Genomic DNA, 26569 nt, shown 5'->3' on the forward strand with positions numbered 1-26569 from the left:
ACATTACTTCGGGTTTTCCTCCCACAAATGCCCCTTCGTGACACAATTAAAGTGCTGTTCAAAGCAGCGTTAAAATCAACCCTCTCGCTCCAAATCCTTAACAAGGTTACAAACACCATAGTCACTGTAGTACAACCCAGTCTTCACAGTATACATTACACAACAGTTCCTGGTTATTTTACACACTGAATGCAACACAATGATGTAAAGCGTAAAGGCATGTGTCAAAGAACAGACGATTTCGTACTTTCCTAGGCCAGAAATGTCACTAATCAGAGGAAATAAGTGTCATTATTTATATTTATTGTGATTAAATGTCCACGTAGCCCGAACACATCATTAACGTTAACCGGAAAGCACACACACAAAATAGCTGCAGCCGTGGGAAGATGTATTGGATGGTCACACGCTTCGTCTCCTCGCAGTGGTAGGCTTTGATCGTAGTAGCAAGTAAACTCACTAATCAGCCGATATTATGCCTGACATCAAGGCAGGTAGTTTGCGAAATGTCTTCCTCACGAAGATAATGTTGCCATGGTTACGAAATGAACAATGCGTTTGTGAATGTAACCTCCGAACATTAATGAACCAGCTTAATCCACCTGAATGCATATACATGGGTAATCGATTGGTAATTACCACATTATCATTGGAAACAGTGATGCACAGAGAGTTCAAACGGACGCTAATACAGAAAAAAATATTGTCAGAGAACAAAGATAAACTGTTGAACTGACTCGGGCTACCCTCAAGCTCTAAGTAAATAAGGCATCGTTAATGTGACACGGTGTAAACACAGGTTATTTGTTATGGTTGTATTTGACGAGGGACGTTTTTTTACCCGTTAATATGAATTATCAATAATGCATGTTTTTGTCTTACATTTTCTTGTCAATTCCACCTGAGGTCATGAAGCTGTACACATATGGGATGCACTAGAATGAAGACACTAGATTACAACAGTGCTTATTGTGATATATTCAATGTAAAACAAACACGTGTGACATATATCTATTTTCACGTGTGCACTTAAGTAAATGTAAGTGCTGATTTGACAACTGCAGCCGGGGGCGGTGGGGTAGCCTTGTGGTTAAAGGGTAGTCCGGGTTCGAATCCCAACATGGGTGCAATGTGTGAAGCCCATTTCTGGTGTCCCCCGCCGTGACATTGCTGGACAATTGCTAAAAGCGGCGAAAAACCATACTCACTCACTCAACAACAGCTGGTTTTTTTATTCACCTATTATGTCTCTTTCACGGGGAGCGAACGGAAGTGAACTTCTGAATGAATGACCAAAGATTAGTCCAGCCTTTTCGAGGTGAACATGGATGAATTGTGTGCACTTCTATAAAACGCATGAAACTTGGTATAACGGTCATTGGATGTTACAGCTCCAAGATCAGCAGGATTACGCATCAGTTACGGCTTCACGTCAGCTGTCGTAGGTCATAAGGAGAATGAATCGGCCGCAACGCCACTTTGTCAAACTTGCAGCTCTTTACATGGTACACAGCTTCAACAGTGATACCACACCACATGCCTTCATAAACAGGGCTCATGTGAACGCCATCGGCGTATCTTCACTCTGCTTATATAATACAATATCAAAGTATATGTATAACTGAAAAAATCAAAGCTTCTGTATAAATCTTCATGTATATATACAAACCAAGCAACTGTCCTCAACACGAATATTAATTCTATTCTTCTTACAAATCCCACTCCTCTTTTGGAATACCCGTTGCAAATAGCGGCTGTAGTGTCTTAAGCGACGGTGTCATATTTATATGATACAACGCTAAAGTTCGGGACAAAACAAAATTATTCTACACGTGACAGAAACTTGATATGACAAGGGAACGAACTTTTTGTCTAATTTTATACCCAACCCTGTTAAAGTTTTAATAACACCCCAAGTTTTGCGTCCTCTCCATAAGGAACGATATGCGTGGTAACTGTACAAGTGCTTGGTGAATGGGATGTTGACCGTATAACCTATTTAAGAAAGACGTTGCATGCAGAATATAATGTCCTGGATTAATGTATCAAAATGACAATGATAACATTTTGAAGTGAAATAACTGTTTACTCAACATGTTATGTTCATGTGTATACGTTTATAGAATTTAACAGTATTTTAAGTACTTATATTATCTTAACAGTTTGAAAATCTATCGAACGTTTTCTGGTAGGAGTCTCGCCGCAGTTCAGTCGATGGCGGGTCGTCATGGTAAAAGTAAAGTGCGCACGTTTAAAGTACATATAACGAGAACAAGACAAGACAATGACTACATGAACTAGAGTTATCAGGAACATTCAAGGCATTTTTTGAACGGCATGGCTGTTTATGCCTCGGCTAATTTTCATCCGAAGACGAATCGCTGATAATTATGAGGCGCTGTTTGATTTGAGCCGAACACGGTTTCGGGTCATTGCGAACATGAGCGTGACCCGAATCAATGCTGATGTGGAAAACACAACCATATATTGGACCCGAAAACACAGTGCCGCCAACCACTTCGAAATTGGGAATGTCTTTGGAAATGTGCTTTAAGGCGTTGTTTGCGTGTGAGTTCGGCGCACAACTGATCTCAGGGGGAATCTGGATGTAAATGATGGAGGTGCGCATGTACTGGCGGAAAGATACCACAGCCATGGACCGTGACACGAGGATCTTGCTCATTTCTTGATGTTGTTTGTCGGACAGTGTGGCGTAGGAGTTGACGGATGCAAGGTTTTTGTGTCCAAACATTTGCATAATGTGTGGGTGCGAGGTCGTTGAGCGTTTGAAGCATGGTCTGACGTGCACTACAGTTAGTCAGACGTCGGTCAGCGGACAAGTTTGCACAAGTTTGCGGACAAGTTTATTTTTTCCAGCCGGCTGACGCTGACACCATGCCTCACCACCCCGGGGAAGCCCCTCAGTGTACGAGGCCAAATAGAAGGTGTGTTCAAAAAAGGAGAAATTCACTGGGGTCATATTATGTACTTCTTGTAGGGTGCAATGGGACATCAGTCGGACTCATTGGTTGCAGGCCAAACGCGAGGAGCAATTTTTCGAACTAGATGGATTGCAACCTGTTCGTGTCCTTAGTCTATCTCTCATTGTACTGTAGATATTCATGACAATCACTATCGGTCTTTAGTGCAACATCCCCTCCCCCAGTTCATATTTCTATGAGGACGGATAGAACGAATGACCAAACCAATGCTGTTATTCCACAACAAAGTGTTTAGAATGGAGTCGGGAGTCTCTCAAACAAGTTGACCAGTTTATTTATTTCAGTTTCTGTCACAGCTTCAGCAAACTTTCCGTAAGTCCTCACAACCTGTTAACAGCAGACCTGGGCATTCTTGTCAAAATGGTAACCGTGTAAACGCTGTGTCATTTCGGGCTCTCCTCCAGCATCAAGCTGACACGCCGTGGTATAATTCCCACCCTGATGTGTTCAAAGCGGCATTTCGCTTTTTCAGGTTCATTATCAAACGTTCAAATTAACCCCGGGGTTAAACTGTGTCATGTAAATGGTGTTTAAGTTGAATACTACTAATTGTAAAAAATACATATTTAATATAAAAAAAATAAAAAACTGTTTAGCGATTGGTTTTCCATGGTCAAACATCATTTAATCTTCAAATTAGCAGTTTTTAATCTTCACAAAGTTTCCGTCAGCACATGGCATACTTTGTCGTGAAATCGAAAAACACGTTCTTTTTAATTACATGCTCAAGATACCTTTTTGAAAAAAAAGATTAAATCAAATTAAATTTGATCCACATGGAATGTCAATCGATTTTGCTACATTTATGAACAAACCAGGCAGACTTGCCCTCAAGGGAATCAGCAGCAGAGAATCAAAGCAGCTCTCCAGCTGCCGGTGTTTAGCCATCTAACATGGGTTTGTTCTCATCGTTGCCTTTACCGTCAACAGTGCAAGAAAGTGACATTTTATAACTCTTAAATTCTACAAAGTAATGTTAGCAGCGTAGCCAAATTAAACCCCATGATGGAGGCGGAAAAGTATATGTGTAATTGTGAGGGTACGTACTAAAGTGCATGTGCGTTTCTAAACAGGACCATATTAAAAGAAAAGTGTATTTCATATTTCACATTTAGGAATTAAGAAACGGTATCGAAGCGTGGAGTTAATTGTTTTTTAAAAGGCACCTCAGCGCTGTCCAGAGGAGTTTACCAAATACGGCACTTCGCCGATCAACATGCGGCGCGATGCCATCCCATACTATGATCTTTACATTGGATTTCACACATCCTTACTCCCTGACACCCTTTCAATGACAGTTGTGTGAGTGGCAGGTGCTGCCGGTAGCGCAAGATATTACTCATCTGGTGTCATAACTGATTTTCAGTGATCTATTTATATAAGTTAAATCAACCAGTGCAAGAAAGTGACATTTCATAAGTCTTAAATTCTACAAAGTATTGTTAGCAGCGTAGCCACATTAAACCCCACGATGGAGGTGTTTACGCCTTAAAGAGTCTGTTTCGGTGGATATGAGAGCCCTATCATTCTCTGGCGTTGGTGAGGTGATGTGAGGTGAGGTAAGGTGAAATGGGGTTTAACGTCGCGTCCAAGATAATTGCACTTATATAGCGACGTGCATGCATGTGTGTGTAGCTGCTTGTACCAGTCCGGACTGATGCCGATTTAAAGTGCTAGCTCACTGAGATACCATACCGCAGTTTAACATGAGTAAGTGAGTGAGTTGGGTTTAACGCCGCTGTGTCAGCTTAATGTGGGAGGAAAGCCCGAAGTGATGGAGGTCTCAGACGTTTACCACTTCGGTGAAACCCACGAGCACGGGTATGGTGCTGACAAACCTAGAAACATAATCGGGGCGAACCGGGATTCGAACCCACAATCATAGGTTTCTGGCGTGCCCAAGGGACGGAACTCTGCACAGCGAATCGCGGCGCCTTAGACGACTGAGCCACCCGTGCCCCCTCAGTTTAACATGAATACCCCACTCAGACACAGTATACTGATTCCGAGCCGACCAGTCCTTATCCCGTTAATGCCGAGCGCCAGACAGCGTAACAAGAAGAAGAATCTTTTAACGTCTTTTGGTATGACGCCACCGGGGATCGAACCCCGACCTTCCGCTCTCCGGAATGCCATAGGCCAGAGGCGGTCATCAGGCGTTTGCGTTATGAATCAGCAAATTCAATATCCTAAAGGTCACTGACTGAAAAGTGTCCTCTCCAGTGACATTGGATGGATTATTGTTTAAAGCAGAGTAAATCCATATTTACCCAGTTATTGTAAGAAAAATATCAGAAGCAGTTCTAATTGATAAATACAGATACAGATACTTACAACTAAATGTTGTTTTAAATAAATTGTAAATTCAGTCAAAACAAGATATAAGGTTTAAATTGTTAATTTTAAATTATAGTTGAAACATACTTGAACCATGACTTGATATAATATCCGTTACACCACTCTTTTTCATAGCCCACCGTCTTCATTGCGGATTGGCTAAAGGTAGCCAGGCCTTCAGCAAACCATTAGCGGGAGATTAAAACACCATGACATTTTAATCTTGAGCACAAATTTATTGAAAAATAACAGTCAGAAGGAAAGTTTTAAACAGTCATCGTCATAAAAATTTCCAAAGTAATATGGGATAACGTAATTTCATCCACGTCATCGTCCAAAAAAAAGTATCACACATCGCCGACATGTGATATTATAACGTAGGTTGTGACGTCATATACGACGTCACTAGTGAATCATCGATCGCGAGGAGGCGTAGTACAAATATATCACCTTCTCCATCACTCAATATATTTCTTGACTTACACCTCGGCTTTGGAAGCTGTCTAACAGGTGATTGACATCTCGGTTTCTGCAGTGAAAACCGTTATTTTAGTGGAGAAATTCCTGTTCCTGATGATATAACTGCAACACCTTTACAGCAGTTATAACTGTTTCGTTGCCGAGCGTGGTGCTAATAGCACTAAGACCATGGATTGTACATGCAGATACCTGATCATGTATCTTTGTATATTTCCGCTGTCCGGATAAAATTCCGTGGACGTTACCATGGTGACGATTGTTTCTCTCTCTGTATTCTACCGGTGTATATCACATGTACTGTACATCAATTTGGGTAGCCTTAAGATGCCCAGTCAAATGTCAACGCATTAATTTATTTTGCTGATGTTTAACCCGTGGCATTTCCAAAGAAGTCATTTGAAATTGAATATTTTTTTATATGGAAATGGGAACGTCATCGTCCATGTATATGTGATGCAAATTGTTACAGCACAACTCGTCCTTGTGACGTTCTGACAAGGTGAGGGTTCGACGGCAGGTTCTTGGATTCAATGTGACCTTTATCTTCAGCTGACTGCATCAGAAATGTCATCACGATGCCTATTATAAAGGCTATATATTATTCTCCAATTTCAAAGTATTGAACATAATAACAGTTGAGAAGGTTGTATAATCTATCAGTTAGCCTGCCCAGTAAACATTATGTTTGTTGTTGTTGTTGTGGTTGTCGCTATCAGTTGACCTGCTCAGTAAACCCTAAGATTGTTACCAAGGCTATCAGTTGATCTGCTCAGTACAACACTGAGGTTGTTAAGGCTATCAGATGACCTGCTCAGTAAACAATGAGGCTGTTGTTAAGGCTATCAGCTGACCTGCCCAATAAAACACTAAGCTGTTGTGAAGGCTATTAGCTGTCCTGCCCAGTAACACACTGAGGCTGTTGTTTAGGCTTTCAGCTGTCCTGCCCAGTAAAACACTGAGGTTGTTGTTAAGGCTTTCAGCTGTCCTGCCCAGTAAAACACTAAGGTTGCTGTTAAGGCTATCAGCTGACCTGCCCAGTAAAACACTAAGTTGTTGTTAAGGCTATCAGCTGTCCTGCCCAGTAAAACACTGAGGTTGTTGTTAAGGCTATCAGCTGTCCTGCCCAGTTAAACACCGAGGATGTTGTTAAGGCTATCAGATGATCTGCTCAGTAAAACAATTCCATAAGGAACCTTGGGGATCATCCATTTGATTTTAGTGTTTTGTTTGTGGATGTGTGTGTGTGGGGTGGGGTGTGGGGTGTGAGTGGGTGTGTGTGTGTGTGTGGGGGGGGGGGGTGGGTGTGGGGGGGGGGGGGGGGTGGGGGGGGGGGGCGGTTTAAATGTTCAGAAATATAAAAGAATAGTTTGTTTGAAGTGAAAAAATATATTTTGTTCGAAAATAATTCTCCCTACCACCAATCCCAACCTCAATAGGGGCGGTCGGGTAGCCTAGTGGTTAAAGCGTTTGCTCGTCACGCCGAAGACGAGGGGTTCGATTCCCGACATGGGTACAATGTGTGAAGCCCATTTCTTGTGTCCCCCGCCGTGATATTGATGGGATATTGCTAAAAGCGGCGTAAAACCATATTCACTCACTCACCCACTCACTCCCAACCTCAATATAAATCAAATGGATGCTCTCTCAATCCATAGTTATTGTATTTAGTGACTTATTTATGTTGTGTATAACATGTGGCTTCAAATAAATCATCTGTATTCTTCTTCTTACCCCATGCTCATTAAAAGCAACAACCTATACCGACCTTACAACCCCTAATTTCCATTAGCTTTCTGTCAGATCGGATACATATGGCCAATATACACATACTGATAGAACATCCCTGATCAAACCTCACGGTAAAATATATTTTATATTTTCAACCTTCTTTGATTTCAGGAAGTCTCATATCCCCCGAGAACAATTTAACTGATTGAACCGAACTCACATTCCTCAAACCATTAGATTTGCAAGTTCATAACCTGATATCAAAACATCTTGCATCGCCTTCAGCAATAACATTGTTGGCGTGTACATTCATGATTTATTCAATATCGCCATTGGAGACCACCTAATTCACCAGCTGGCTGTTTCACTTGGAGGCACGAGATTCACAAAACAGAAAGCTTTGATAAGAGCTAGTCGAACCAGCAAACACGGATAGCATACGTCATAGCATGATAAGAGAAACGAACTTATAATGAAAAACACAGATAAAAGGGTTGAAAAACTATTTCTACCGTCTTAGATGTTGACGATTTCTTTGGTATGTCAAGACTTTTAATATTGATTAAATCCTCGCATTTGTCAATGGAGCGGAATAGGGTTACACGATTAAGAAATTTGTAGAATATGATTTCAATTTCTCTTTGAAAATTGGACTTTATCAAAGTGGCTGCTAATACAGTTAATTTTGGGAAATGACGTTAGAAAAGGGTTAAAAAGAACGGATATAGTAATTAAGTTGTTTATCTGTTATGTTTGGATGGGATCTTTTAAATGTTCAAATGCTTCGGGCACGATTAAAAAGGTGGATTCGAAGCTCCTTAGGAGGTAAAGCGGCTTTGAATCTCTCTGCAAAGCATTTACAGATTACAGATTACGAACACTTTAGATGTTTTGTATCAGTTTGAATTTGACTGCTTTGGGGCGATGTTGGGGCAAATCTAAGCACGAACTACACTCATGTGCCATATCAAAGTTCACAAAAGGCTGGGGTTTATTAATGACAGAGTAAAACGTTAGGTGCAACATTGCCATATTACCTCTGATTTACGAGCTATGACGTGTTTCAGTGATATGGGAACAAGAGGCAAAGATCTGATCCCTTACCAGCAACAACTATCATAGATTTGGAATCTGAAGGGCAAAGTGTTTGTTAAATTGGTAAAATTTCTGAGATACACAGGTTTGCCGTTTGTAAATTAATTTTGGAGATGTTCAAAAGGAGAAGATACTGAAAACCCTCTACAAAGTGGGAGATGAAGAAAATCAACACATCGAGACACACGGTCGTTGTAGAAGGAAGTCTTTACAGGATATTACCTCGCTATTATACCAGTCATCACAAGTATCACTACAAAGACGTTTACATGAAAATTGTTACCGTGAACTGGTAGCTAAAACGAAAACAACCATCTCCTCTCGATATCGGTTCAAGCGGAGGGCCTTTGCCAGATCCCATGTAAACTGGACTGTCATTCAACATTAGTCCAAAGTTTTATTTTCAGATGAAACTCAGGTTGTAGTAGGTAAGGTTCAGAAAGTGGGGTGTTTTGAGAACTAATGGACAAATGTGGACGCCAAGATGTCTTGTAGTGTACAAAGACAAACACGCTCCCCTTCTGGTGTTAGTACCCTTGTAGATGTGGATGGTCACATACACTCTACAAAGTATATAGATATATTAGAAGCCAACGAATGACCAGTTTTTGCCAAACTTCCAGCTGACAGAGAATACATTTCTGAAGAGGATACTTGCCCTGTACATGTTTCTAGACATAAAATCCAGTGGAAACATGACAATGATATTCAGACTAGGTTTTGGCACCAACAGTCTCCAGACTGTAATATCAGAGACAATGTGTGAAAGAAATACTGTTTGTTTGTCGTTTAACGCCGCACTCAGCAATATTCCAGCTATATGACGGTGGTCTGTAAATAATCGAAACAATCCAGTGATCGACATCATGAGCATTGATCCACGCAATTTGGATCGATGACATGCATCGACCAAGTCAGCGAGCCTGACCACCCGATCCCGTTAGTCGCCTCTTACGACAAGCATAGTCGCCTTTTACGGCAAGCATGGGTTGCTGAAGACCTATTCTACCCCGGATCTGCGGGAAATAGGCTGCAGGGACAGTTACATGAAATCAGAACCAAACAGGACCTCATTGACCAGGTTATGGGCATCTTGATTTCATTGACTCAACAGTACATAAATACACTACATGCGACTTGACCAAAGAGAATGAGACATGTACTTTTGACAAATGGCTTCATTACAAAATGATTAAAATTTCAGGCAAGTAATCAACATCATTCTCATGATATATAGGTTTGTTGCTTTGCGCTCACATTCAATCCAGTTTATACGGCGGCCATATTGTGAACGTTGATATGGAACATGAATGTACTTTCAGTTTTCCAAGCAACGTGCTTGGGAAATAGTTGTGAACTACGACATGTTGAGAACCTCTCTCTCCATACCTTCTGCACAGTCTTTGGCGACACAATTCGCCTTTCAAAATCTTTCGGCGGTGGACTTGAATACCAAATTCGCCCGATTGTGATCTGTAGGCACGACACAGTGGTTTAAATAGGTTGTAAGCATCTAGTACCTGAACATTCGGTTCATATTAAGGAGACACGCCTTGAGGTAACTGAAATATTTTTCAAGTCAGCGTTTAATCTAACTCACTCATTTACATATACCCCTACCGTCATAATACAGCTCAGGTGTGGCGTTAAAGGTGAGGTGACATGAATACCCCACTCAGACACAGTATACTGACTCCGAGCCGACCAGTCCTTGTTTTAGCCCCTTAATGCCGAGCGCCATACAGGGTAACAAAAAGTGCCATCTTTTAACGTCTTTTGGTATGACGCGGCCGGGGATCGAACCCCGGACCTTCCGCCCTCCGGGCGGACGCTCTACCACTAGACCACGGAGGCGGTCTGTGGCATTAAAATGAGTGAGTGAGAGGATTGGTTGCTAGGCATGTGAGTGAGTGAGCTTTGAGCAGTATTTCAGTTATATCACAAATAGCCATGGAACTCAAAGAGAGAAGAGCTAGGGTGCTGACAAAACTAAAACCATAATCAGAACAACCGGGATTCGAACCCACTATCATAGATTCCTGGCACGCCTAAGGGACGCAACTCTGCACAATGACTGCCGTTTCTTCAGGCGACTTGGTCATTCATATCCCTGTGTGTAACCAAGAAGGAAAGATATGTTTTTACCAGCTTAAATTACCATATGGCATTCTCAGAACAAAATTGATTGAATGAAATAACACGGTATGCTCTCTTGGACATAATAGACAAACGTAATGGTACCTAGAATGAACATCTTGGAATTGTATACATTATGACGGTTAGACTTGTATTCAAACCCAGAATGGACACATTCTATGCATCTATTCACGTCTTCATCGCTGTTTAACATTAACCGTATTTTATGTAACTTCGACATCTCATATGTCACGTTACCAAAAAAAGAACACTGTACAGAATGTTCATGAGATGCAACGCTGAGCAAGCAAGTAAATGTCAATCTCCAGTTAGAAAATCTATGACGCTGCTTGATGTCATTGTGGGTGTTTAATTTCAATTTGACGTCATGCCACAGTGACCGTAAATTGTGGTGATAGTGTCGAATTCATGCCTAGATTAGAAATATATATGAATAACGTACTGGTGTCTGATTTTTATCTTGTTCTTCTCTATGTTTAAACGTTTTCCTTATTCTCACATCATGCAATTTCCTCCATAATTGGAACATCTTGGTATGTTAGCACCAGATTAATTTACATACTCGTGTACAAATACCTTTACCATCCATAATTAAAACAGACTTGTCAAGTAGCAATTTGGTACAGAAGTGTCGAGATGTCGAACTCAAGTATTGAAATTACGTCAACAATGATAGTGTATGACGTCATCATCTGACGTTTTTAATTGATACGTCACCAATATCATAATATTACCATTTTTGTAATGAAAGGTTTTTCAGACTGAAAGGAAGGATAGAGACATGATGTTGTGCAGTACACCCATCTTGCTTCAGCTTGTTGGTTGGTTGGTTGGTTGGTTGATTTGTTGGTTGTTTGACGCCGCATTCAGCAATATTCCAGCTCTATGACGGCGGTCTGTAAATAATCGTGTCTGGACCAGACAATCTAGTGATTAATGCCATAAGCATCGATCCACGTATTTGATCGATGACATGCATCAACCAAGTCAGCGAGCCTGACCACCCGATCCCTTTAGTCGCCTTTTACGACAAGCATAGTCGCCTTCTACGGCAAGACCTATTGTACCCCGGATCTTCACGGGTCTTCAGCTTGTAAACAAAGGAAGAGACCACTTTGTACTAAATGTTACATTGTCATCATCATATAGGAATCTCATAGCAATGTCATAACATTTATCAAGTGTATTACATTTTTCAAGTCTTTTTTAGTTAATTTTACAATTATAATGTTTTTTTGTAGGATGATGCCTCTATCACGTCAACAATTCTATAGAACACATGAGATCAATCTTTTCATTTTGCTACGTACTGCGAATGGGTTTTTGTTGGCTCGCTTTTTTCAACGATATGGATTATATTTCCCAGGCGCCTTTATAGATTGATATGCCCAAGATAACCTTGTTGTACAAGGAGGGTGGATACAGAAATAACGTTTCAAAAGTGCTTAGATGCTTGGATGCACGGGTGAAGAAAGGGCGTTTCATCCTTGGACGCAAGACTCTAAGGCTAGTTTTAAATGTAAATTAAAGAACTGTGTTTTCAGTTGGTCGGACACAAGAAGCTAAGGCTAGTTTTAAAACTAAAGAACTCGTCTGTGTTTTCAGTTGGTCGCGCCCATGATCAACGCCCTTAGTTGGTAAGCTTGTTCTACTCAATGGTGATGTGGTTTCACGTGAGCTCAAATTCTGTCTTCCTGTCTGGCATCAGATGGTAGGTCTGCCACAGCTGATGAAATATTGTTGGTCCACTACCTAAAGTTGAAGCCAGCTTGTCTTGTTTTTTTTGTAGGCTATCGAAGCAGTTGTCAACATAGAATGACTCCTCTACAGATTTAAGTGCTTCCTCATCATCATATTATGGTCCGAGACATTTTTCCATAAGGCATAGCTTGCATAACACAAAGAACAGATGCCTAATGATTAGACTTGCCATTGTAGTAAGTAGGGTTTGGAAGGCGTCAGAAAGTCTAAGCTGGTCAACGGTATTAAAGTTACTTACTTTACTAGGGGGTATGACAGAAGGATAAGTATTTGGTAGTACCGTTTCAGTCACTGACTGCATTTGCCTGTCATTAATGCTATTTGCATTTTTACCATCGTCACTGGGTTGCCCCGTTTGTTGCTCAGGACGTTGCACATTCCCTGTATTGCTATTGGGGTCTCTATTTACCATGGTAGCAATTAGTATTGCGTCACCAAATTTCTGTTGAACTTCATCATTTGTCTCTGTCTTTATAGCTAATATCGTCGCTCTCAATGTTGCTTCTTTCAATCTCTTGGCGGCATTCGACCACCTCATTGGCCTAGTGAACATAGCGTCGGTCGGTGGTTCTATTCCCGGTCTTGTCGTACCAAAAGATGTTGCTTGTTTTACTCAGCCTGGCGCACGGCATTAAGGGGATTAAAAAATGATTGGTCAGCTCAGAGTCAGTATACAGTGCCTGAGTTGGGTATCCATGTTAAACTGCGGCATAGTAGCACTATAAAAATGGCATTATTATGGACTAATACAAGCAGCCATATACATACAAACACACACACACGCACGCACGCACGCACGCACGCACACACATGTGTATGCATGTCGCTGTATAAGTGCAATAATCTTGAACGCGAGGGCTAAACCCAATTTCACCTCACCTTCGACTCATCCTTGGGAGCCAACGACGCTGTATATGCCTTATCCTCCAATGTTGGGGTGAGCTCTCTTGACAGTCTTGTGAAGGTGGCGTTTTGTTGCCGAAGAGGCAGCGCGACAGACCCATATGTTGACTTTTGAGTTATTCTTGTACTTGATCACCATCTCTAGACGCTGCACTTTGTTACGGCATATAATGTCGCCGGACACATATTGCCGCGACAATATATAACCCGGCGACAATGTGCTGTGCATACCACCTTCCAAGCAGAGAAAGCTATCACCATCCACAGTATACTTCCATGAGTCGGGCAGACCAACACATTGACTAATGCAGGGCAGATGTGGTCTACCTTCATCAACGATTTAGTCCACTCTTAGTCTTCTCGCGGACGTTGATGTTAAATCTAGTTGTCATTTTGTGTTCTCCATCTTTCTGACGTCTGATTTCTGACAAATTCTGATAGTGGTAAAACTTGGATCTACACATTCCAAATTTACCCATGGTATACGCTTATTATTTAATCTATAAGTAAACACATGTAGAAGGATTTGTCACCCACCTCTTTGGGGCTTAAAAAACTCGACACTCATTCTCAAATGACATCGCGGTGTTTGGATGCATCGGTGAGGAAAAGGTGGTTAGACGATGTAAATGTAAAGAAATGTATTTTTAGTTGACGCAAAAAACGAAATCGATCATACTTCAAAGCTCAAACTAAGCAACGAAACGAAATTGAAAGAAATTTGGACTCCAAAGGTTTGGGACAAGAATAATATTTTGAACTGACTTGGAATAGAAATATGTTATCTGTAAATCTAAGTGAATGTTCAGTGCATGATCGACTGTTTGAATTCAGTCATGAGAGGTTTACTGTAGCCTCCTGTCAGTCTGTGACCCATCGTTCAATAGAAGTGAATACACAATCCCTCGCACGTTCAGCTGATGCAGTCGTTATAAGCTGACTGCATCAATGCAGTCGTAATAAGGGGCATAAATGTTGTCAAAAACAGACAACTCAGGTTAATAGTGGTATACTTTCAGACTTCATTTTGACTAAATCAATGAATTCGCACAACAGTTTATTCAGCACAAATTGTTTCCTCGGACATTTAGCGGTGCACGCGGTCAGTAAGGTCTACAGCAGGTGCTTTGTTGTAGTATACCCGGACTGCCTGATGTTCATACCAACTAAAACCTCTCACCATCAAATTAACTCCTACGATTCATAATATTTTAGACGGCTGGGCCGTAACGGCTCGCCGGATCAGCCAAGTAATCAGCAGGTATTTGACAAATGTTTGGGAAACTGGAATATTTAAAAAAAAATATCTCTGTTAATATTTTATGATGCATTTATATAATAAAATGGTGTCATTTTGGTTAATCTATCTTTGTGAATGATGTGGACCTTTTTCTGTACCAGTCTTCTCGATCGTGCTGAAACTGTGACATATCCAGATACACGATTAGGAAGAAAGTTGACATTTATACTTCTACCTCTATACTTCCCAGATTCGCAGTGTACAGACGTGCTTTGGTGATTGGGACTACGTGTAGATACGTGAAAGCGTATTGAACACGCATTGTTAAAATATTGATCATGTGTTTTGTTACGGATAACATTTCAAGCAAATGCGTTTGTTGTATTTTGTTGACAATCGCTCATTATACCAAGATCCCCTGTTATTCCAAACTCTCAATAACATTGAACATCGGGCTTTTCCATACTCAGATTACCTTATTACCAGCGGCATCATAATTGGTAAATTTCAGACAGAGTAGGTGGGCACCGCTCAGAGTTGGAAGAACTATGGACGGATAACTCTTGTATTGATGATTGAAGCTGAACGTTTAAGCGGCGAAACTGCCTCCTCGGTTTCACATTTAGATCTATGTGTGGAAGAGAAACAAAGAGCTATCCACAAGATTGTATGACAAGAAGAATTACAACATTCAAAGCCTTAATAAAGATCTCAAAACGTTTTATGGTAGATATGTGGAGGTAATGCATGATGTAATTTGCTACAAACAGAGATAATGCACGATTATGTGATATTCATTTCATTTACATTATCATTTTTTATTTTAACATCACTGAATCCTCATAAGAATTCATAAAAAAACGAATTCTTGTTTTAAATTTTAACAGCCGTGTTTCAACAATTGTGTGCAGCCTGCACTTCGACACTGCTGTGGCAATGGCCTCTTTGATGCCGAGCTTGGAACCTGTTTCTGTCGATTACCTGATTAACAACAAATTACACTGTCATGTACATTGGAGTCGCTTTATTTCAGACAGACGGTGTTCTATGCATCACCCAATTGAAAATAATATCCACAGTTAATGTTATAGACAGAATATTTGTATCTTCAGCTCCAGTTATCACGGAGATGTGTCGTGGTGTTTTGCAGACACATTAACTTTGACATATTGTCTCGTTATGCATTCTTCAAAGGCTTCGTGCGGGATAATAAAGTTTAATGTCCATCATAAGTAAATCAATTTCATACACTACAAACGATTTAGAATTTGACATATACTATATCAATACTGATACCGCTGTTTTAAGCTGCAGTTACATGACATCACTTAACCAAGGTCGGGAAAACAGAAATAGGATTGCCAGGCAGTTTGGAGGGCAAGTCATATACAAATTTAATTGGTAAAATATACTACTCAGGAAATATAGAACCTGCACCTGATTATCATCACCGCCGTCTCCATGCGTTTTGAGCTCTTAAGTGAAAATATCATGAAAAAGTATTTTTTCTCACATCATACTTTCTACAAAATAGATGGCCGTTAAGAAAAAAAGTGAAAACGTAATAATGAGATTGTCAGAACCCAAACTAATCTTAACAGCGCTAACGAGTAACCGTGACTTAATTCGTACGTCCAGCTGCGCCTGCAAGCTGATTGGGTATCACCACCAGCCGGGTTCCAGAATATACGCGATCGTTTCATTAGTTGTTAGGAGACCTGTGTTGTGTATATATTACTGGTATGGCTTCCACGACGTCCATCAGCCATTGATGACCACAGGTGTTCCCATAAAGGGTAAGCATGCCCCGCCCTACCGGTAGATCCCGCCATTCATATAGAAATGTGAGAACTTATATAAATGTCAGCATCCTATTTTATCATGAATAGAGAACCAAAATTGATTTGATAAAAATGTATCACCATGGTGAGAATATGACGTCGTTTGAACATGACACCACCACACAACAAAGAGTCACGATAAGATTCTATAGTATACTTGAATTGTTATTTACAACTTAAACGAGTTAACAATGGAATATTTATATTTACATCTCTGTCACACCAATAAATGGACTTTGTGTGCTGGCGATAAGATGCCTGGTTCGAAACCCGGATGGGACTCGACCCAGAAAAGTACTAGAATTTGTACTTTCTTAAGAAAGAGTTATTCCCAAATAAAACATTTGTTACATTTGACCACTTTCTAAATGGCAGTGTGTATTCAAATAAATGGAAGCCACACAATAACTAACTTAAATCACTGTCAAGTAAGTCGGTTTGGTGTAGTGGAAAGTCGGTGGTTAGATCTCCTGGCCACGTCCCTGCCTGGTCAGCTTTGAGTCAAACACTGTGTCTGAGTTGGGTATCCATCACTGCGGCATGGTGTATCAGTCGGCTAGCTCTGCATAGTATCGGCATAGTCCAGACTGGTAGAAGCACGCACACACACACACACACACACACACACACACACACACACACACACACACCAAAACAAAAAAGCCAAACAACCCTTTTTGAGAGAAATAATATTGAAAGCGACGTTAAAACCCATTTCAACTCACCTCGCTGTGATGTAACATTTATGACCCAGTTTAGGAAAATCGTTAGATTGTCTCTACCTATCAGTGGCAACAGAAAGGTGATGATATAGTTGACGCCCGAGGAAAAATTTGTTTTCTTGAACTCTTTTGATTAAACCATTTAGTAAGTTTGGAATATTAAAAGTTAAAATCTTGCATCCTTATGTAGCTGGTAAGAGAAGGAGTTCTCAAAATAGGAAGCGTTTGGAAATTTGCCTTCTGACAACACCAATGAGAGCAAGAGTAGCATGGAGGGTAGGTAAAGGTCAAGAAGGTCACTTGAGAAGGGTAATGAGCCTTAGGAGTGCAAAGGTTGAAACATTACCAACATGTAAATGCCATGATCAATTGTTTTTAGACTTAAATTCCCACCTGTCACCGGGCGCCACCGAAGGAGCAGGATACGCTTTCCTAATCGCGAACACCTGGCATCATTGACATTTGATAGTGATTCTTAAACACATACTCATGATATTGTCGGAATCGCAGAATTGATTTTTCTTAGGGATTTCTTAGTCTTTCCAACCAATGAATTGCCAACGTCAATTGCCGGCTGGCCAACGATGTCGACGCAGCCATGGCCACAAACATGGACGAAGGCCAATTGATTTATTCCCTCTACTTCAGGAAGCATTGTGACTGAACAAAGTAAGAACACTACTATACACCGTGTTGTTGAAAGACATGAAACGACTCCAGCAACGACTTTGCAAACAGTAAGCGCCCACAGTATAGACTAGCGGGTATATTACTTGATATTGCTTATAACGTTTGGCCAAACCAGAAACAGGCTCCATTAAGTCAGACAAAGACCAAACGTCCCTGGATTTGGAATTTGTTAACAAAGGAATTGATGCCTTAAATAAACATTCTGAGACAAAGATCAAACTTCAGGAACTACCAAGAGTTTCATTTTCCTACACGAATATCCTTTCACCCAAGAGACGTTTTCCTGAACGTCTACTTGGTAACTCAAGATGCAGTTGCAGTTGTTCCCACTGACAAGGCCTCGAATAACGTACCCATTATATGTAAGCAGCACTACATAAATTGTTTGAACTTGGTATAAGTGACAAATAAAATAATGCCACATATAATGCCAGCATATTAAATACCCAAACTATGTATTGCATCAGTACTATCAACGTTTGACTTGACCTAAAGCCCCAGACAAAAATCCGAACAAAGTGAGATATATTGCTGGGTCAGGCAAATGTACCACCAAAGCCATATATCAAGATTAACCATAATCCTGAAAACCATTAATGGAGGACCTAGCTTCTTCATATTCGCAGAAAGTACTTGAGACAAGTAGAATTAATACCATGTGAATTCTCAAAAAGTTTAATTCTGTCAAATTCGATCATTCCTTGATCCTGAGGCATTTGTGACAAAACGTTTGTGACCATACCAATAGTTACATATCCATTGTCAGAGATTCAGGACAATTTGTCAACAATGCACGCAAATGTCATCTGAAAAATGTTCACTGAAAAAACAATAAGTGAACTGGTTGACTTGCTCATTGATAACATCAATGCGAAATGTAGGGATAAGGCATTTTGGCAAGAAGTAGGTATACCTATGGGTCCCTATTGTGTCACCTTCTTGTTGATTTGTTTCTTGATGCATACGAATCGGAATTTCTTTTCGGATTGGCAAAATCAAAACATGTGAAATGAAGTTAAACTTATGCTTCAGGTAAATCGGTGATCTGATATCGTTCAATTAATTTTGAAAAGCGAAGTTTCTTCCACAGATTTAGCCACCTGAACTAGAAATAAAAGAGACCAATAAACCGCCTTTTTTGTTATATATTTAGATTTATGCATAAAAATTCAGATCCCAATTGCGTGGATCGATGCTCATGATATCAATCACTGGATTGTCTTGTCCAGACTCGATTATTTACAGACCGCCGTCATATAGCTGGAATATTGCTGAGTGCGGCGTTTAACAACAAACCAACCAACCAATCATGTCGAACAGTACTCCAGCAACTATAACTTTTGGTGTCTGCATGCCTTTTGATGTACAATATACATAATCAAATATACGGAAATGTTTTTTGTCGATTTTATCTATTATTATTATTATTATTATTATTATTATTATTATTATTCACAGATTAAAATGAAAAATACAGCAAAGAGGGTTGGGGTGATCCTAGCACAGTGAGGCTGGTTAGGCTCATCATCAGCTCAGGGGCCTTGCTCCCTCTACACGAAGCCTAGACAGCGAATGGAACTTCTTCCAGGAAGCACTGCCTTGTCGAATCCACTGAGAACCTTTCGAAAAATGTGAAGACTCAGCCTCAGAAGTCAGAAGGGCTGTATTCCTGGCAGCAAACCCGGGTACTCTCCCAATGTCAATCATCAGATTAGGAGGTACCGAACCTAAGGGACCAAAAAAACGACAGTATTATTATTATTAGTGGTAGTAGTAGTAGTAGCAAACCCGGGTACTCTCCCAATGTCAATCATCAGATTAGGAGGTACCGAACCTAAGGGACCGACAAAACGACAGTATTATTATTATTAGTGGTAGTAGTAGTAGTAGTAGTAGTAGTAGCAGTAGTAGTAGTAATAAAATGTTTGTCGCTTTTATATACGACGAAATGCCCCACGTCATATTCTCTATTTTTGTACCCACTGGTGAAGAAACTCCCTATGTGTTTCCTGCTTCCTGTCAGACACTCCGGTAAATCACCCCCTTACCCTGCCCCTACCGCCGCCCTTCGAAAACCTGAGTTTTTGGATGTATCGTGACAGAATCGTTGCACAACATTATCAGAGGTCACAACAACATTTGCTTATGATAATTGCAACAACTGAATGCATTTATGCCCCCTCAGCGTCCAAGAGATCGTTTGACGAGAGAAGCATTAGGAGGATGCATAGATATGCTTGAAACTGGGTCAACACAACGTCACGTTGCAAACGTCTTTGGTGTCAGCCAAAGTGTGATCAGTAGGGCATGGAATCGACGCCAGACGTTTGGATCAGCTACCCAGCGACATGCAGGTGGTCGACAGCGCTCCGCCACACAGCGGGAAGACAGGTTTCTCCTAACTGCAGCAAGACGTCATCTCTTCGTGAATGACACCACACTGCGTAATCGTCTTCGTGAGGCTGGTCTCCGGTCACGAAGGGCATGCATTTACATCCCACTCAGTCATGCTTTGGGGTGGGATCAGTAGAGCTGGAAGAACCGGTCTCTATGTCCTACAGCTGGGCATGATGACAGGTATGCGATACAGGGATGACATTCTGGATACGTGAAACCATGTGCTGGTACAATCGGACCAGGGTCGTTGATGCCTACTCAGAGCAGGAGACCATTGTCCGCATGGAGTCGCCAGCCTGGTCACCAGACTTCAACCCTATCGAACACATGTGGAAGGAGTGGAACAATCTTCTCTTGGCACCTATCCAGACACTTAATGGGAGCATGAAACGACGGGAGCCAGGCTGTGATTGCATACGGCTGCTGATATTTTTTGACAATGAATTCGTTTTCGTGATTTTTGGACGTTTTGGAGTTTCAATCAAATACTCTCATTTTGAGGGGAGATCTGACTGATCATTGGTCACATGTTGTTTGTGGCATCTGGCACATGGCCAGGGACCTTTGTTCATTAAACATGTCTGAAGGCAATATTGTCTATGGCTATTTCAACAGATGCACACAATTTGACGTGTTACCTATTAAGGTGGTGATCCTAAGATCCTGAGTGTTTGTCGTCATTGTTCCGATTTTGTCTGCTGTTTAACGTCTCACTCAACAATATTCCAGCTACACGACAGCGGTCTGTAAATAATCGAGTCTGGACCAGACATTCCAGTTATTGACATGAGCATCGATCTTCGCAATCGGGATACGATGACATGTATCAGGTTGACCACCCGATCCCGTTTGTCGCTTCTTACGACAAGCATGGATTGATGAAGACCAATTCTAACCATGATCTTCACAGGTTACTGTTACGAGATTAAGTGATATGAGCTGCATGTACAACATGTTGTGAAATTTACATCATATTAGTCAGGATCCGTGAAACAATGCAGTTTTATACCTTGTTTATGGAATATTTTACGAGTGCCAATTAAAAAATCATTGTCTGAAATATTTGCCATTATATATATCATTACAGTGCACAAGTACTCTTTCTCTCTTTTAGTAAGTTCCACAATTCTTAAAGACGGTTATTATTCTCATTAATCACTCTTATAGTGAATAACAAAGCAGGATTCCATCTGGTGCTCAGACAGTGTCATTGTCAACAATGTCTGTAGACTCAAGGACGACGACACAGGAGCAAACATCTCATTACGACTGCCGGGGTTATGCTCTGAAGCTACTTCATGCTGAAGATGATGGTTAGCATTCAAACATGAAAGGGAACTTGTGAAAGCTCGCACGGTTGGACAAACATGTTAATTTTGAAAATGTAGTAGTGTATGTATTGAATATATTTAGTTTGCTGTATAAAATAATGTCATATTCAGTGGGAAATTGTCTGGCAAAAGAATGTATACACTTGAAAATTGGAGTGGACCAAACAATTACAAGTGTTACCACGCCAAAACCAGTCGCCGGAAAACTTCAAACTTGAAGTTCAAAGCACAACTATGATAACCGTATCAAATATATCACCATTGTATAACCATTTCTTGTTTGTCTCTGTTAAGCCACCATATCACATGGGTGTATGATTTCTTTTCCCCGGCAGTTAATAAAAGGTCTCTGGTTATGAAGATGTGAAATTGTCTTAATCAGATTGTAGTGTCACTCTAGAGTGGTCTCAGCCTAGGCCCAAGTCATTCTGGAGTGATCTAAGCTTTGAATCATGACTCAAGAGTGAACTCAGCCTAGGACTTGGACCTGGGCTAAGATCCCTCTAGAACGACTTGTTCCTAGGCTGAGATCACTCTGGATTGAGTTGGGCCTAGGCTGAGACCATCTTGGAGTGACTTGGGCCTAGGCTGAGATCACTCTGGAGTGACCTTTGGTCTAGGCTGAGATCACCCTAGAGTGACTTGGGCCTGGGCTGACAACACTCAAGAGTGACTTGATCCTAAGCTCAAATCACTCTCCCGGGGCTGTGGCACCTCCACCCTCGTAGGCCCAAATAATTCCCGAGCTCCCCGGACTTGCTTCTTCAAATATCCATGTTTGAAGTTTTGTTCTGGAACGGTTTGTGAAGTGGGGTGTGCGTGTTGTCAACCCTTCATTTTGTTGCGTAGCTTTCTCAGACATTATCCACCCTGAAGCGCCCTAAAGATATGACCACGACTTCGAGGACCCGTATAGCTACCTCTTTATTTGTCCATTCTTTACAAACGTTGACAAAAACCGATTATTTTTACATGTCTCAGTTTGGACTGATGAAACCTATTTGGTGGAGATTCAGACAAATGCTTCTGATACAATCTGAACTGTCTGAATGAATTTTGCATTTAGAAGCAATTTCTTATGATTATGGAAAAGATTGTGTCGTTTATATTTAAGAAAGTTTAATAAAGAAAATGTTGTTAAAGTCTTTTTTTTAAAAAGTTTTTTAAATGTTTATAAATTATTATATTTATATTTGATTTCTACATGGGAATAATGTAATCATACACGGTACATTTCCTTGCGAGTGTGTACTTGTATATGTTGGGTCGATAAGAGTGCATGTTCCTTTCAAACAAACACAGGCACACTTTTAAAGATGAAACAGCTACGTGAGCATGACTGGAATCCCAATTGTGTCCTTCTTGTGCAGAAACCGTTCCAGATATCAATACACTGTTGATGCGATCAACATGTACATACATTTTACACATGGAATATTGACAAGGTTTCAGCTTTAAGTCAAACATTCTAAGACCTTACGGTTTCGATGCTATTTGGCATTTTGCATCGACGTTTTATATTTCTAAAACAATGTTTTTTTACAACATGAGTATTGATTGATAACATCTGGTGTTACGTAATATAGGTATTGTCTGTGTTTGTATGACGTGAATATTTTATATTGACCGGGCCACACATTTCATCGATCGAGAGAGAGAGAGAGAGAGAGAGAGAGAGAGAGAGAGAGAGAGAGAGAGAGAGAGAGAGAGAATCTCACCCGAGTTGATAAATGTGGGAAATCTCCGAGGCTTGCCGAGGACTTTTTTCCACTTTTATCAACGAGTGTTAATATATTGGATATCAAAAGACACGAGGGTGAGATTTTATTTATCATCCAACATCATTCTTTTAACTTCTTCAGTTCGTAGAAAGTAATAAGCAGTGTCTTAAGTGTAAAACGTACTGCTAACAGCTTCAGTAGGAGAGCCATAAGTGATGTCATTTGATTGTGACGTCATGGTAACAATGACGTCACAATGGTCTGCAAAGCATTGTGATGCAATTTCATTGCAGCGATATCTACAGTATAGAGATCGCTTGATCTTACCCAAGCGATATCTCCTGTGGGAGCCAGTTTTGGATGATATATATATATATATATATATATATATATATATATATATATATATAAAGCACAGTAAAGTTCTAACTCTCAGGAACAATACAGCAATAATTAAATAAGTGGAGTAAGATTGGCACAGTTTTAATTGGCTAGCGCTTTCAACTCGTACCACGTACGAGTCTCATCAGGTCATAACTGAATAACGGACATGAAGTAGTAACAAAATAAATTATAGTTACGTGACGTCATAACATAACAATACCAAGGTGACAATGGACAAATAACTTACGCCTTTACATTTAACTTAGGCGCGTATTTATGAATGAAATGTTGCTCTTTTTGAAACAATGTAGGTTCATGATCACAATTTAGCTTATATAGCGGGAAAACTAAAAAAGTTGCCGCTTCCACATGTATCTAAATGTTCACTGAGTGGAATCGTGCGGTTGTGTGGCTGCTTTATTTGTGAACGGTGAAGATTCATTCTTTTTTTTAATTTAAGTTCTGTCTTTCCGATATACCTTTCATTGCATCCACTACAAACAATCAAGTAAATAACATTTCTACTATCACAAGTCATATTTAAAAAAAATTGTTTTACAGTAAATTTAGTGTCCTTTGTAATTTGGACTGAACAACCTTCAATTATATTGCTGCAAGTAAGGCAACGTTTGTCACCGCACTTAGAAACCTGTGGAGTGATGACAACAGAATCAAATTTAGAACTTGTCAAAATCTTTCTAAGATTTTTGGGTTGTCTTCGGCTGTTGATAATTTTATATTTGCTCAATATCTTCTCCATTTTAATACATTACATGAAAAAACATTATCCATGGTTCAAGGATACCTGCCTATTTTGAATCAAAGTATATATATATATAGTTTGTACACACACCTTGAATTACCCCACATATTGTATATTTTATATTACTTTTACTTTGTACCCTGTGTTGAAAATATGTGAAACGAGGATCAGCAGAAGATTGAAACTACAGGCGGTACCAGGTAATAGGAAAACATGACATACATGTACGTGTGTTGATTTTACATGTATATGCTATGTAAAGGGCATACAGTGTCTAATTATAATATCCTCTGATTTCTAACATTATGAAATTAAAATCAAATAAAATATTCTCTAAAAAAGAACCAGGAGAAATATAACTTGCATGTACTTTATATGTATATACATCTTATTATTTTCATGCGTCGTAGTTTATAATTAACCCTGACACACCAACCTACTGTCCACAAATAATAATGTATGTCGACAATTGAACAATGAGCTACCAACTTTCCATGTAAGAAGAAGTTCACATGAACATCTGAAAGCCTAAGCACTGTATGCTAAATTGAACAGGAGAAGAAGAATTCTGTAAAAATGTAGGGGATTAATTGAAGCCCAACTGAGAGGGAAGGGACTTGAGCCAAGGCTGAAAGCACTCTGGAGTTAATATTTAAGGGATTTCTTAGAGCCTGCTCTGCTACATGTATATGGCTAAAATAATGCGGATGCGACGTTAAGTATTAGCTTACACGCACACAATGTCTTGGGTGGAATCACTCAGAATAGCACAATTATTTCTTTTCCAACATATGCATTTTTCAATCTTTTAATCCCACCCCATTCATTGACGCTGAGCCAGAACGAAACTACATCAAAACAAGCAGCTAACGTGATGTCCGAGAAATCTGAACTCGCCGCCACTGGACATGTAGGCAGGTAGCATTACAGGCTCTTACATAATGTTCCAATTGACTTATTCGACAAGGATATACTATTACATTGTTCTGTCATCCCGTAGGGGCTTGTGGATATTGGCTTTACGGATTGAGCGTGAGTGGTGACAAGAATAGATTGACAGTGATTGAGAATGCTAAGCAACATTTGGCAACCTTTTCCAACAAACTGAAATGATGCACGGTTGTGTATTCGTTAAAACTATTTCCACCACACCGAAAGAAAATTATGACCAGTCCTATAATCAGTAATGTTGTTTGTTTTAAACTAGAAAATAATGAACATTTTGTGAAAGTAGTTGGTCGCGCATCCGTCTCTTTCCAAATTGCATTCTGTGGCTGTCTGTGTCAGATTATGGACAACAAATTATTCTGTTAAAGTATAAAGGGATCTCTTGCTCTCAAATGCAGACAGAATCCCAGTAATATATTTATCATTATAGATATATAATGTTATGGACCTGGGGCTTGGTCTGTGGAAAGGCCGGATCCTGTCAAAAAACAGAAGCTAAAAATGGTTCAGGAAATGTAAGCCTGCTCTTGTCACTCTTGTGTGTGATGAACCTGTCATTGCCATAGCTGATGCTGGTACTTATCAGCCCTTTAAGCTGTATGTACCAGGCTATATGTCCCGACTTGGTCGCATCGTGTTGGCTTTTGTGTGGTGTTTTAGGATAAGGGAAGCCGCTTCTATCATAACACGTGGCAGCTTGTTTTTTCCAACTGGACATTATCAAAACTACTAGAGTATGCGCTTTCCAAACCATTCTTTACCTACCATTGCAAAGAATTGTAGGATTTTATATGAATTTCTACATCTGATGTTTTAACACATCTGTGCATGTATGTAGATTCCCATACACGGCAATGCTTTAAACATGTGACAGCTGGAACACACTGAGTGAACAGTGAGTGAGTGAGTATGGTTTTACGCCGCTTTTAGCAATATTCAAGCAATATCACGGCGGGGACACCAGAATCGGGCTTCACACATTGTACCCATGTTGGAAATCGAACCCGGGTCTTCAGTGTGACGAGCGAATGTTTTAACCACTAGACTACCACACCACCCCCAGTATCCC

This window comes from Haliotis rufescens, unplaced genomic scaffold, assembly GCF_023055435.1.
Source record: "Haliotis rufescens isolate VD_foot unplaced genomic scaffold, xgHalRufe1.0.p SCAF_1, whole genome shotgun sequence".
Taxonomy (NCBI): Eukaryota; Metazoa; Mollusca; class Gastropoda; order Lepetellida; family Haliotidae; genus Haliotis; species Haliotis rufescens.